Source organism: Staurois parvus, unplaced genomic scaffold (genome assembly GCF_062004578.1).
Source record: "Staurois parvus isolate SC_StPar_1 unplaced genomic scaffold, SC_StPar_1.0 ptg000362l, whole genome shotgun sequence".
Classification (NCBI taxonomy): Eukaryota; Metazoa; Chordata; class Amphibia; order Anura; family Ranidae; genus Staurois; species Staurois parvus.
The window spans coordinates 8,540,001-8,554,919 of NW_028318158.1; the positions used below are offsets into that span (position 1 = coordinate 8,540,001).

The following is a 14,919-nucleotide window of genomic DNA, read 5'->3' on the forward strand; positions in this document are numbered from 1 at the left end:
TGTTCTTCTGTATGGATGGACTCTGCACAGTACCATTTCTCTCGTCCTGTATGCTGGGTGTAATTCTCAGTATTTGTTCTTCTCCTGTGTGGATGGACTCTGCACAGTACCATTTCTCTAGTCCTGTATGCTCGGTGTAATTCTCAGTATCTGTTCTCCTGTATGGATGGACTCTGCACAGTACCATTTCTCTCGTCCTGTATGCTGGGTGTAATTCTCAGTATCTGTTCTTCTCCTGTATGGATGGACTCTGCACAGTACCATTTCTCTAGTCCTGTATGCTGGGTGTAATTCTCAGTATCTGTTCTTCTGTATGGATGGACTCTGCACAGTACCATTTCTCTCGTCCTGTATGCTGGGTGTAATTCTCAGTATCTGTCCTTATTTGATATATGTATGTATACATGGCACAGTAGCATTTCTTTTATCCTGTATACTGGATGTAATTCTCAGTATCTGCTTCTAGTATGTGTAGATGTTACATCATAGAACTTTTGCCCTGTATGCTGGATGTAATTCTTAATCACCGGTCACACTGCTGTGATTTGTGTGCCTTTGCAGCACCTGTGGTTTCTGAAGAATTTATTGTTACTTGTGAAGATTTTCAAAGATTTCTTGCAATTTGCAGTGCGATTTCTATTATATTCCATGTACGTGAAATCGCAACAAAATTGCAGGAAAAAGTAATGCAAGAACTCCTTTAGACATTGCGCTGCAGCAATTTGCATGTTAGACACTGACATCCACATTCATTAGATGCAATTTCAATTCGTAAATCGCACCTGAAATTGCACAGGTTTGACCAGGCACTTAATCACCGGTCACACTGCTGTGATTTAAGATCGTGTGATTTGTGTGCAATCCATACAAAGACAGATATTGAGAATGACACTAAAATGTACAGGACAAGAGACGTTCTACTGTGCATTCTCAGTATCTGTCTTTGTATGGATGGACTCTGCACAGTAGCACGTCTCTTGTCCTGTACATTGGGTGTCATTCCCAGTATCTGTCTTTGTATGGATGGACTCTGCACAGTAGCACGTCTCTTGTCATGTACATTGGGTATAATTCTCAGTATCCGTCTTTTGTATGGATGGACTCCGCACAGTAGCACATCTCTTGTCTTGTACATTGGGTGTCTCTGTATCTGTCTTTGTATGTATGGACTCTGCACAGTAGCACGTCTCTTGTCCTGTACATTGGGTGTCATTCTCAGTATCTCTCTTTGTATAGATGGACTCTGCACAGTAGCACGTCTCTTGTCCTGTACATTGGGTGTCATTCCCAGTATCTGTCTTTGTATAGATGGACTCCGCACAGTAGCACGTCTCTTGTCCTGTACATTGGATGTAATTCCCAGTATCTGTCTTTGTATAGATGGACTCCGCACAGTAGCACGTCTCTTGTCCTGTACATTGGGTGTAATTCCCAATATCTTTCTTTCTATGGATATACTCTGCACAGTACAACTTCTCTTGTCCTGTACATTGGGTGTCATTCTCAGTATCTGTCTTTCTATGGATGTACTCTGCACAGTAGAACTTCTCTTGTCCTGTGCATTTTGGTGTCATTCTCAGTATCTGTCCTTATTCTGGATATATGGACTCTGCACAGTAGCACGTCTCTTGTTCTGCACATTGGGTGTCATTCTCAGTATCTTTCTATGGATGGACTCTGCACAGTAGAACTTCTTCTCTTGTTCTGTACATTGGGTGTCATTCTCAGTATCTGTCCTTATTCTGGATGTATTGACTCTGCACAGGACCACTTCCCTTACCCCCCCATAACCTGTCTGTTCCCCCAGGCTGACCTCTCAGGATGCACCCAGCCCCCCCTATAATAGACGCGCTCTCACCGTCCTGGCGTTCCTGGTATTTCCCAATGACAGGTTGGATTTGATGGGTTGGAAGCTGTTTTGCTCAGACCCGCATGTCGGGGGAAGGCGTGAGAATGTGAATAGTGTGCTTGTCGGTCACCCTGTGATCCGGGAGAGTCAATATTTACCCCGGACACAATAGCGGGGATGGGAGGAATGCCATGTTTTCTGACACATGTCGCTCGGCTGGAGATGTCAGTAGAAGAAAGCATGGGAGCCGCATTGTTATTTCATGTAGTTCACGCCTAGGACGCCGCAAACGCTGAGATCTCTGCTGGAGAGACTGTAGGGGTAGTCAAGTGAACCCCCCCTCGGGGGGCTACAAAGGATCTGATTATCAGAAGACATTTAGGCAATTAGATCGAAGTCCAACTCCAGACCAAACTTTTTTGTAGTTTTTGAATGGCGTGTGGAAAGGTTACGCCAGCTCTGTACGGATCAGACTTTGGTGGGTTCTACAGGGACTGGCCAGATTTCCATCCATGTCTGGGCAGGCTGGTGGTACAGAAGTCAATCTACCAATCAATGTCCTTCCCACCAGCCTGTCCCGTGTTTTCCCAATCGATAAATGTGTTCTTCCAGAATAGTAACTCAGTGGGAAGGATTCCCCCATCCATGTTGAATGTGTGGATGGGGAAACCAGGCTTTTTCTTTTCTTCAACCCACTGAAGCATGTATGGGCTGCCTTAGACCCTCTGTCAATTTTTTATTGCTGTTTGTATCTCCACTGGGGAGATTTACATCACTTCCTGTCTGTCTGACCGATTTTAAACGGAAAGGAAGTGAAGGTGAATTCCCCCCTTTCCTGTCTATACATTTCCTATTGTGATGCTTATCAAATAAATGTCCTCACTGGGCCTCTGTGCTTCCCCAACCCCCCCCCCCACCCAAAACGATGGCTGTTCACCTTTCTCCAGCTTTACCCCTCCTGACCCCCAACCCCCCCCCCCCCCACCCAAAACGATGGCTGTTCACCTTTCTCCAGCTTTACCCCTCCTGACCCCCAACCCCCCCCCCACAAACAATGGCTGTTCACGTTTCTCCGGCTTTACCCCTCCTGACCCCCAACCCCCCCACCCAAAACGATGGCTGTTCACGTTTCTCCAGCTTTACCCCTCCTGACTCCCAACCCCCCCCCACCCAAAACGATGGCTGTTCACGTTTCTCCAGCTTTACCCCTCCTGACTCCCAACCCCCCCCCCCCCCCCCAAACAATGGCTGTTCACGCTTCTCCAGCTTTACCCCTCCTGACTCCCAACCCCCCCCCCAAACAATGGCTGTTCACGCTTCTCCAGCTTTACCCCCCCTGACCCCCCCCAACCCCCCCCCCCAAACGATGGCTGTTCACGTTTCCCCAGCTTTACCCCTCCGGACCCCCCCACCCAAAACGATGGCTGTTCACGTTTCTCCAGCTTTACCCCCCACCCAAAATGATGGCTGTTCACGTTTCTCCAGCTTTACCCCTCCTGACCCCCCCCCCCCCCCCCCGAAAACGATGGCTGTTCACCTTTCTCCAGCTTTACCCCTCCTGACCCCCAACCCCCCCCCCACCCAAAACGATGGCTGTTCACGTTTCTCCAGCTTTACCCCTCCTGACCCCCAACCCCCCACCCAAAACGATGGCTGTTCACGCTTCTCCAGCTTTACCCCTCCTGACCCCCAACCCCCCCCCCCCAAACGATGGCTGTTCACGTTTCTCCAGTTTTACCCCTCCTGACCGCCAACCCCCCCCCCCCCCCAAACGATGGCTGTTCACGTTTCTCCAGCTTTACCCCTCCTGATCCCCAACCCCCCCCCCCCCCAACGATGACTGTTCACGTTTCTCCAGCTTTACCCCTCCTGACTCCCAACCCCCCCCCCCCCAAAACGATGGCTGTTCACGTTTCTCCAGCTTTACCCCTCTGACCCCCCCCCCACCCAAAACGATGGCTGTTCACATTTCTCCAGCTTTACCCCTCCGGACCCCCCCACCCAAAACGATGGCTGTTCACGTTTCTCCAGCTTTACCCCCCCGGACCCCCCCACCCAAAATGATGGCTGTTCACGTTTCTCCAGCTTTACCCCTCCTGACCCCCCCACCCAAAACGATGGCTGTTCACGTTTCTCCAGCTTTACCCCCCCGTGTTGCCCATCATAGGTGATACAACTCTGGGTTCTACCCGTAGATCGCACAGCGGGCTCCTCTCCAGCAGACTGGTGACTCCCTGCAGAGCGAACCTCGCCCCCCCACCTGGAGATCTGTGTACAGAAGTGCTAAGCATCTCTCCGGATTAATTGTCACTAATTGGAATCTGACACTGGCTGCCAGGTGGAAGGCTTCACAAGCGCTCTTCACTCCATCCGCTGGGGCTAAGGACCGCCATCAGCTAAAAATAATTATACATTCTCCGCACAGAAGCATGAAGACCGGCTGGGGGGTGGTGCCGGATCAGGCTGATGGATTTTAGGAATACCTCTGAGGATTTTAGAATGGTTCAGTACTGTGTGAGTTTATTAAAGAAGATGTAAACTTAACATTTCATATTCCTGATAGGTGCCTGCTGTACCATGTACTTGTATGGCAAAGTCTCCTGTTCTCTTTGTATTGCTTCCTTTGTGTGAAATCCCTGGTGTTCCTGCCAGTCCCTCTGCTTTCCTATTAAAAACTGACCACACTAGTCGGCAGCACAGTGGCTAAATGGTTAGCACTTCTGCCTGACAGTACTAGAGTCGTTGGTTCGAATCCCAGCCATGGCACCACCTGCCTGGAGTTTGCATGTTCTCCCTGTGCCTGCGTGGGTTTCCTCCGGGTACTCCAGTTTCCTCCCACACTCCAAAGACACGCTGGTAGGTTAATTGGATCCTGTCTAAATTGTCCCTAGTATGTAAATGTATGAATGTAAGTTAGGGACCTTAGATTGTACGCCCCTTGAGGGTTAGGGATTGATGTGAATGTACAATATATATATGTAAAGCACTGCATAAATTGACAGTGCTATATAAGTACCTGAAATAAATACTAGTCAGGAGAGCACAGCGTGGTCAGTTCTCCAGCTGTGCATGGAACTCAGCCTGCTCTCCTCCAATGATCAGACTTGTCCTGACACACCTCCCCTGCACAGCCTTTCACTGGGAAGATTAGTATACTGCTGTTTCTCCTCTCCCAGCTCTTATGCAGCTGGGAACCGAGATCATGTGATCACTTCTAAAAAAAAAAAAAAAAAGGGAAAAGGTGATTTATGTGTGTTATATCGGTACACATGTTTTGCTTTTCATTTCTATTTTAAACTGAATGTGTTGTTTGACAATTGTGAGGGCTTACAATCACTTTCTGGCTGAACCCCGGGATAAAGAAATATTATCTAAATACAGGAGTCCTGTGTTTCCTTCATTGAATCTTCGGTGCGCATTGTATATTTCCAGATTTGTGCAGTAATCTGGTGTGACACCTTGGCTTCCTGTAATAAAGACTGGATTTCTCTCCATCCCCTCCAGTAGTTTTCTGAAGGTGGCCTGTAGTGGGCGGGGCCTGCTTTGTCTCTCCCACATCTGCTCTGGCTTTTTACAAGGTAACATCTGGGTTTGCAAAGGCATTTGAAGCCTATCCTCTTCCTATACCTTCCTTGTACAACACGCACGCACGCGCCAGTTTCACTCCACCTAGAAAGGTTAGACCCCCTTTAATTTTTCTGTCTATGCCCCTTCTGGGGGATTCCCCCAATTACTACTGGGGAATCTTAAATGTTCATTGCCTCCAGATCAGGAGGTGAGGGTAAATCGCCTAATGGGGACACTTGTTCTGGGAACATGTCTAAGGCTGGGTTCAAACATCTCGGATGCATTTTACTTGCATCATATCTTTCGTTGCACTAAGGCAGCCTGTTCTTTTCAGTGGGCAACAGACTCAAAGCTGTCATTCAATTGACTCTCTCAATAGTATTCCCCTTCACTCCTCCCCTGGCAGCTACAAAAAGGTTGGGAGGTGAGGGGAAGAGGAGCTGGGCCAGCACAGACAGTAATTAGAAACTCCCAGAAAAGGAGAGGAGCGTGACATGCAAGGAGGGAGAGGTCTGTTTGAGGGAGTTGACTCTTATTACATTAGTCATGTTTTCTAGCAAGATCAAAGGTACATTGCAAGTCAATTAAAAAGTAGTTTATACATAGTTACATGGTTACATAGTTGGTCTGGCTGAAAAAAGACAAAAGTCCATCCAGTTCAATCATAGAAAAAAAAAAAGTTGATCCAGAGGAAGGCAAAAAAAAAAAACCCCAGCAAAGCATGATCCAATTTGCTCCTGCAGGGAAAAGAAAATTATGGAAAGGAAAACTCTGAAATTATAGTAAGAATTCAGTATTTTTCTATGCTTTTCTCTGAGTTTGTAAGTTGGGGACAGGGTCTCTGTTAGTGGAGTCGTCCATCTGGCTGTACTGTTTGACAGAGCTGTGTAAATCTCAGGACTGGATGGACATAAATGCCAACCCTTTTGGCAGTTTAAATGGCTCCCATATATTTAGCTGTGTGCCAGGTTCAGTTGAAGACCTGTGATGACTGTCGTTTCTTCAGTAAATAGATAGCAGACTTTGGCCAGACTTGCCGCCGTAAGTTTAGAGAGCCGGGACTGGATCAGCGCCGTCCCCGTCCCAGCCCGGGGAGAATTATGAACTGCTCTCACATAAAAGGCAGAAAAGAACACAAAGCAGCTCTATGGAAGCAGGAAGAGTCAGGCAATGGCTTGTCACCTCTCTATCCTGACTCTGTGACCTTGTGCTCCAGTCCTGCCACTCCAGCTGTTACCACTAAACACATGGCCCCTGGGGGGAGACAAGAAAGGAGGCTTCTCTCCGCTCTGTGATTGGCTGCCTCTGATCACAGGAGCCCCCCTCCTCTTTCCATGCCCAGTCCTGGGATCCAGCGTGTTCTTGTCATTCAGTGCACAGAGTGCAGCCTTGGAGGGACTCTCATCGATGTGACCGTGCCAAGGAAATGCCCGATGGGATTATGCTGAGCCAAGCAGGCTGATGACCCCTCCTGCCATTCCTCGCCATTCCTCGCACTGAAGGTACTTCTGCTTTGCTGATCATTACTTGTATCTCTGCATTGGGAGGCGCAGGTCTCCGAATCTGTGCAAACTAGGCGAAAGTTCCACCGATGTATTTTTTATTATGATCACTTGGAAATCGTATATCTAGGCTGATTGCGTACTCATTTTGTAAGTAATTTTTTTTTTTTTTTTTTTGTGCGACTGCCAAAATGACATTTAGTTATATAGGTTGAAAAAAGACCATCGAGTACAACCATTGGAAGGAAAAAAAATTATTACTACAAGCTTTTTATTGCATCATATTGAATCATAACCTCTCCTTCCAGTCCACTGCACAGGTTCTGTTTGTATATAGAAGCTTTTTATTGTGTCCTCTGCTGGAACGTCGCTGTTCTTTTGATTTAAAGTTAACCGTTGATGCAACTCGATTCTCAACTGCGAATTATAATCTCGGTCTGTTTAGGTGAGAGGGGTGGATGAGAACAGCAGAGATTGAATCAACTGGTTTACACTGTAGGTAGGTGTGTGTGGGTTATAGATTGCATCAAGATTGGGATTGATACCATAGATGGGGAGATGCAGAAATAGAATGAGAGCTGGAAATAAAGGTGTGTGAGATATAGATTGCATTGAGATTGGGATTGATACCATAAACGGGGAGATGCAGAAATAGAATGAGAGCTGGAAATAAAGGTGTGTGTGTGTGTTATAGATTGCATCAAGATTGGGATTGATACCATAGACTGGGAGATGCAGAAATAAATGGAATGAGAGCTGGAAATAAAGGTGTGTGGGATATAGATTGCATAGAGATTGGGATTGATACCATAGACTGGGAGATGGGAGATGCAGAAATAAATAGAATGAGAGATGGAAATAAAGGTGTGTGGGATATAGATTGCATTGGGATTGATACCATAGACATGAGAGCTGCAAATAAAGGTGTGTGTTATAGATTGCATCAAGATTGGGATTGATACCATAGATGGGGAGATGCAGAAATAAATGGAATGAGAGCAGGAAATAAAGGTGTGTGTGTGTGTGTGTGTTATAGATTGCATCAAGATTGGGATTGATGCCATAGACTGGGAGATGCAGAAATAAATAGAATGAGAGCTGGAAATAAAGGTGTGTGGGATATAGATTGCATTGAGATTGGGATTGATCCCATAGATGGGAGATGCAGAAATAAATGGAACGAGAGCTGGAAATAAAGATGATTCTAAGAAGTAGAGCAGTTTGGGCAATGAATTCCAGTTGTTGCTTAGTGTGGTGTATTCTTTGCTTTGCACATGATGGATTATAGCTGGCCGTACACGTGTAGATTTCTCTCTTGGGCTGAATGAAAGAAATTGATTGACTCCTCTATCCATCCGAAGTGAGAATAGAGGAATCCCCACTGACAGCTATTGTATTTAGCGGCAGCTGAAGACCCAGACAGTGCCAGTGTCTGATTGGATGAAGCCACTGTTTGCCCAAAAATTTTCCACTCCAAATCCTTTATTTAAAGTCAATCAAAAGATCAAGTTCTGCCAAGTGGAGGGTTGCCCACTGGGGCCACCCACGGGTCCAAATGTCAGCCAATCCAGCAAATATCAGCTGAAATCAGAACAACCCTAATGTCTTAAGGCAGCTATAAACCGTTCAAACAGTGTATCAATAGAATCAGTCGATCATTCGTTGTGACCAAGCAGATCGAATGGAATAAAAATTGCAAATGTAGAGAAATCCATTTGGTGGATTCAGCAAACTCTTGATCAGTTTCAAGCCAAACGGCCAAATTGCTTCTGAACAATCAAATATGTGTCAGATCAGAATACAATTACATTTAAAATAGATTGTATGTATGATTAATATTGTCAGGTGATCACAAAGTGCGGATCAGTATTGTGTGTGTTACTCTGCTCAGTATTTACATTGAGGAATCTCTGGTTTGCGATCATACTTAGATCAGTCACAAGTTGCTAGATATTTGGTCCCCATAAAACTCAAAGCTGAAGTCTGGGAATAGGAAAAAGTTAACCTGGCACTGACCCCCCCCCCCCCCCTTCCATATGCATTACTCGGACTAAGGATAGTAGTCTAAATTGTAAATCCTGACTTATTTCTTACTCCAGCAGGCTTCCAGCACTCACCTCTACTCTCCAACTCCCAGATCGTGGTTGGGCACTCACCATCCTCGTGTACAATGCAGGACTGTTGGTCCTGCATCGTATGGGATGTCAGGGTGACTGCCGACTCATGCACCTAAATGGGAGGCTTCAGGGAATGGTTGTATGATATGGAGGAAGCCGGTTGGAGTAAATAGGAGGATATTACTTCTTGTTCCTCTACACCAGGGGTCTCCAAACTTTCTAAACAAAGGGCCAGATTACCATCCTCCAAACTTTAGGGGGGCCAGACTGTGGCCAATGGGAGTAGAAAATATCCTGGTGTCAGTAAACAATGCCCCATTGATGGTATTAGGGGGAGTAATAGTGTCCCTTGTTGGTGTCAATGGGAGGAATAGTGTCTCATTTTTGGTGTCAGTGGGAGTAATAGTGTCACATCATTGGTGTCAGTGGGAAGACTAGTGCCATATAATTTGTGTCAATGGGAGAACTAGTGCCCCATCATTGGTATCAATGGGAGAAATAGTGCCCCATCATTGGTATCAATGGGAGAAATCGTGCCCCATCGTTGGTATCTATGGGAGAAATAGTGCCCCATCGTTGGTATCGATGGGAGGGATAGTGCCCCATCGTTGGTATCGATGGGAGGGATAGTGCCCCATCGTTGGTATCGATGGGAGGGATAGTGCCCCATCGTTGGTATCGATGGGAGGGATAGTGCCCCATCGTTGGTATCGATGGGAGGGATAGTGCCCCATCGTTGGTATCGATGGGAGGGATAGTGCCCCATCGTTGGTATCGATGGGAGGGATAGTGCCCCATCGTTGGTATCGATGGGAGGGATAGTGCCCCATCGTTGGTGTCCATGGGAGGGATAGTGCCCCATCGTTGGTGTCCATGGGAGGGATAGTGCCCCATCGTTGGTGTCCGTGGCAGGAACTGTGCCCCACTGTTGCTGACAGTGGGGGGGGGGATGCCTCAACGGCTGGATAAAAGCAAACAAAGGGCCATATCTGTCCCCAGGCCGCAGTTTGGAGGCCAATGCTGTACACCAAAACTTAACCCTTCTAGTGCTGAGAGGCCCAACTGCAAAAGTTTTTTTTTTCTTTTTTTTTTTTTTTTCTTTTTTAGTGCCAAGAGTGGGCCTTTGAAGATGATCTTGCTCCAGGTGCCGCCTTTGTTGTTTTTGCAGACCTATTTGATGTTAGCCTGGGGACGTTGAAGAGTTAAATGTTGCTGATATAGGTCCTGCTCATACATTTTCAGTCTTCAGTACGTCACTTTTGTCACATACAAAACGCAATTCCTGGACTTTCCATCATAAACATTTTCAATTCTGTCTAAGCTAATGGTAACACACAAATCATGCGTTTGTACTTTTCATGGGTGTTCTTGATGTATCCAGACATTGGGAAAAGGCGCATCAATATGTATGAAAATCTCCATTACTGTGAAGGAATACTTGTGCTTCCATTATAAAAACGCACAGATGTGCATGCCGTTTTCTAATGCAAAGCCATGAATGTGCTGGAACCATTTCATAGTGGCCACATTTTCCAGTGCTGAGCAAATGAATAAAAGAAACGTTTACTCCAGCAGTAGAACTCCTCAACCGTTCATGATGAGTTATCGCTGTTCACTCTGCAGCTGCCATTTTTTTTTTTTTTGCGTTCAGCCACCCCCCTATGACACATTTTTCTCTCCAGTCCCAGGAAAACTTGTAGTGGGGTTGCCAGAATACTTAACTAGTCTTTTGCAAAGACAGGACAGGAACACCAAATGTTGGTGGGTCTGTATTCTGGAACCCCAAATGTTTTATTTAATAAACCAGCTCAAACTGCAGTAACCAAAAGCAACAGTCCTCCTCCAGTTTAGGGGCACAAGAATCTGATGTGTTACTACAGGTTAATATTCAACAGAGCCATTAAATATTCTTGATGCATTTAATGAATATGCTAAGACAGTGCTGTTTGTTCATTTTAGCGCCTATTGAAGACTTTAGAGCTTTTGATGCCAAGCTACGCCAACTTTTACAGCATATATCAATGTGTATTATACTGTCTTTGCAAAACCTGTTATATTTATCTGGTGTCTAAATGATCAGTTTTATTTGTTTTTGTAACGATAACTCTCTTTTATTCCCCCTTCCTTTACATGACCTATAAATGGTGTTCTGCTGAGGACACAGGAGGGTGTCCAAAGCCATCAATGATTATCTGTTATGTGTAAAGTGGGATCCTGTTGTGTAGGGGCCAGATTCTGTGTTTTTTTTTTTTTTTTGTTTTTTTTGTTTAACCACTTCAGCTCTCGCACTTGTACACCCCCTAAAGACCAGACCCATTTTTATGTTTCTGCCATGGACCTCTTCATTCAGTTATAATGTTAATAATAAAGTAATACATATATAATTTTTTTAGGACACACAAGGCTTTCTTTTTATGACAATGCCTTGTAAAAATGATTTTTATTCAGTTCATAGACAAATACAAAAAAAAAAAAAAAAAATTTTTTTTGGTCAGTCTAAAAAAAAAAAAAAAAGTCACTAGATAGAAAGTACAAATTGTATTCTGTAGTTTGTCCTGCTTAAAAAGAGGATTCTGGATTAATTGAAGGCTTTAATTTATTTATTTTTTTTTTGGCCCAAAAAAATTAACTAATGACTAAAAATTTAACTTAAGAACACTTTACATAATGACAGGGAAATGGGGGGGAAAAAAAACAGAAGAAAATTCTTTCCAAAATTAATTGGTTTAGGGGAGAGTTAATAAGGGCTGAGTAGGGTACGTAATGGTCAATAAGGGGCTAAAGGTGAAGATCACCTTTTTAAACAAATAAATGCACATATCTGCAGAAAATTAAATGTGCATTTATCATTTTTTCCAAATCTGCCAGCAAAGCAATACATCCACAATCGGTGGATTGTAGATGCAGTGTCAATGGGCTTTTAATGTGGTAATCACTGCACTTGTATTCTTGATTTTGGGGTGGAGGGTCTTATTTCTACCATGTTACACCTTTAAATATGGTACAAAAGGTGAAGTTCGCCTTTAAATAGCAACATTTTTATTTGTATTTTTTTTCTTTTTTTATTTCGTCAGCACGCTACAGGGCTTCTAACATGCACTGTGCATTTTTAAAGAATGCATAGTGTTTTAAATACATCGCATTACAATGCATTTGTGAATAACTGACTGTTCAGGATGCTGTCGGGGGCTGGCACCTTCACCGGCTATTCATGGGTTAAGGATGCCAGCTAGTTAAGGAAGGCGGCCTGGCTGGTTCCAACCAGTGATAATGCCTTCCCCTCCTTGGTCAGCTCCTCTTGTGCAGGAGTGATGCTACCACTGGAGGAGGACAGAGGCGGAGAGAGACATCTAGACAGTGGGGATGGGAGGAGCTGGAAGGGTAATAAAGTTATGTATTCTTTGTTTTAAGTGTTATTATTATTATACAGTATTTATAAAGCGCCAACAGTTCGCTCCGCGCTGTACATTACAAAGGGGGACAGAACATGCGACAGTACAGTAACAATACAATGCGATACACGAGGGGTTCGAGGGCCCTGCCCTTTCGAGCTTACAATCTAGGAAGTACAAATTTTGTTGGATTTAACAAACACTGAGGCAGCGCTTCTGTTTTGTGTTTTTATGTTAAGGTTGTAGCTTTAAACCCCCCCCCCGGTTACATCAAAGCCGAATTTGGAATCATGCGAATTACAGGGAAGTCGCATGATTTCAAAATCGGGTGGCCTGCTGATTTCCTTGCAATTTGCAAGACATCTGACACAGATGTCTATGCAAATCGCAAAAAAAATAGTGCGTACACTACTTTAGAAATCGGTGCAGCTCCGACCAAGTCAGAACCGCACCGATATGACCGCTCTAATAGCGGACAATGGGGTGTGACTTGGCATACGATTTGTAAGTAGCTTGTAATGCCAAATCGCATGTGACTGAGAGCTTAGCCCTGGTTCTCACCGCCGTGATTTGGGAATTGAAATCGTACCTGAAATCGTATCTAATGAATGTGAGTGTCTTAATATACGCGATTTGCTGCAGTGCGATTTCAAAAGTAGTTCTTGTATACCTTTTTCTGCAGTTTGTTGCGATTTCACATACATAGAATACAATAGAAATCACACCTCAAAACGCAATGGAAAACGCAAGAAGTATTAGGGAAATCTTCACAAGTTGCAAACAAGTCTTCAGAAAACGCAGTGAAATCGCAAACAAAGCGCACAATTTTAAATCGCTTCCAGTGTAAAGCAAGCCTTATAGGAGCAGCAGCCCATTATTGATTAACATTGAGTGTGCGCTATTGATTGGTGTGTCCTAAGTGCAGGTGATTACTGTCAAAACTGATAACTGGAAGACAAAACCTTTTCTGGCTTTTTTTTTGGTTTAAAGTGGTCAACCAACTGTGTATTTTACTATTTGTGTGATTGTTTGCATTGTATTCTATTCCTTGGTATCCTCTTCAATTAGCCAATCTTGGTAGTACAGCCTGTAGCATAGAGCTGACCACTCTCATCTTGCTGCAGAAGAATCGGAGGGGAAGGTCTGATAGTGCGGAACTTGTTGTCTGCTAGTCTAGTCCAATTGTTTGTACGCTGTGACAGGAGGAGATACTTACTGAATGAGAAATAATTCAATTCATCTTCGGTTCCTAGGTCTAAATACGTAATCACAGTTATTGCTCTAGTCCAGTGGTCGGCAAGCCGCGGCTCGCGAGCCACATGCGGCTCTTTACACGCTTTAATGCGGCTCTTGTGTGCCGGGCGCCCGCTCCCCTCCCTCCTCTCGGGCGGCAGGGACTCTGCAGCGTGAACCAAAAAAAAAACAGCCAGGGCAGCGCGCTCAAATGCAATGATTGGCCAGTCTCGCTGCCACTCACATCCTGATAGCCAGTGATTGGCTGTCAGGATGTGTGTAGGCGGGGCAGCATGACGAACTTGAGAGGAGCTAGGCTTCTCTCACAGTCCACCCTGAAGACCGGAACGGCGCGGGAACACGGCGAGAGGAACGCGCGGAGCAAAGGTAAGTGAATTGACAGTGAAGTGAATTGACACAGGGGGGACTTGGCTTGCTACTTGCTACTTACTACTACTATATGGGGGATGAATTACTATAGGGGGGATGAATTACTATATGGGGGATGAATTACTATGGGGGATGAATTACTATGGGGGATGAATTACTATATGGGGGATGAATTACTATATGGGGGATGAATTACTATATGGGGGATGAATTACTATATGGGGGATGAATTACTATATGGGGGATGAATTACTATATGGGGGATGAATTACTATATGGGGGATGAATTACTATATGGGGGATGAATTACTATGGGGGATGAATTACTATATGGGGGATGAATTACTATATGGGGGATGAATTACTATATGGGGGATGAATTACTATGGGGGGGATGAATTACTATGGGGGGGATGAATTACTATATGGGGGATGAATTACTATATGGGGGATGAATTACTATGGGGGATGAATTACTATAAAAACTTATTGAAACTAAAAACAGTGTACCATCCTATGTATTTTCAGTTTTAAAAATGTGGCTCTCAAAATAAATTTCAATCGTGGTTTTGGCGAGATTTGGCTCAGTTGAAAAAAAAGGTTGCCCACCACTGGTCTAGTCCATGACATCATTTTCAATGTGTCTATGTTGGCTGATAAATCAGATGATTGTTAGTGAATTGATCAGTACATTTTTATTTATTTTATCAATCCGTAGTTCATACTTTTAATACATTTTTATTGTGCTTAATAATCTCTACGTAGAGTAACGGATTCAGGAAATTAAAGTCAGTGTGGTTATATTTTTTTTATGCTGGAGGTACTGTTGTATATTATTTAACCACTTCAAGTCCGGACACTTTCACTCC

At 44.6% G+C, this 14,919-nt stretch overlaps 1 protein-coding gene across 2 annotated transcripts in view; it reads left to right on the plus strand.

Annotated features, from left to right (window-relative positions):
• DISP1 (dispatched RND transporter family member 1) overlaps positions 1-14,919 on the plus strand; it is a 109,874-nt gene that overhangs the window by 39,179 nt on the left and 55,776 nt on the right. Inside the window, exon 1 of one of the 2 annotated variants that reach the window (XM_089685083.1) lies at positions 6,794-6,918. The exons of the other annotated variant lie outside the window; for it this stretch is intronic. The gene's annotated coding sequence lies outside the window, so the exon portion shown is untranslated. Of the gene's footprint in view, positions 1-6,793; positions 6,919-14,919 lie in introns of those variants that run through there. 2 annotated transcript variants of the gene reach the window in all.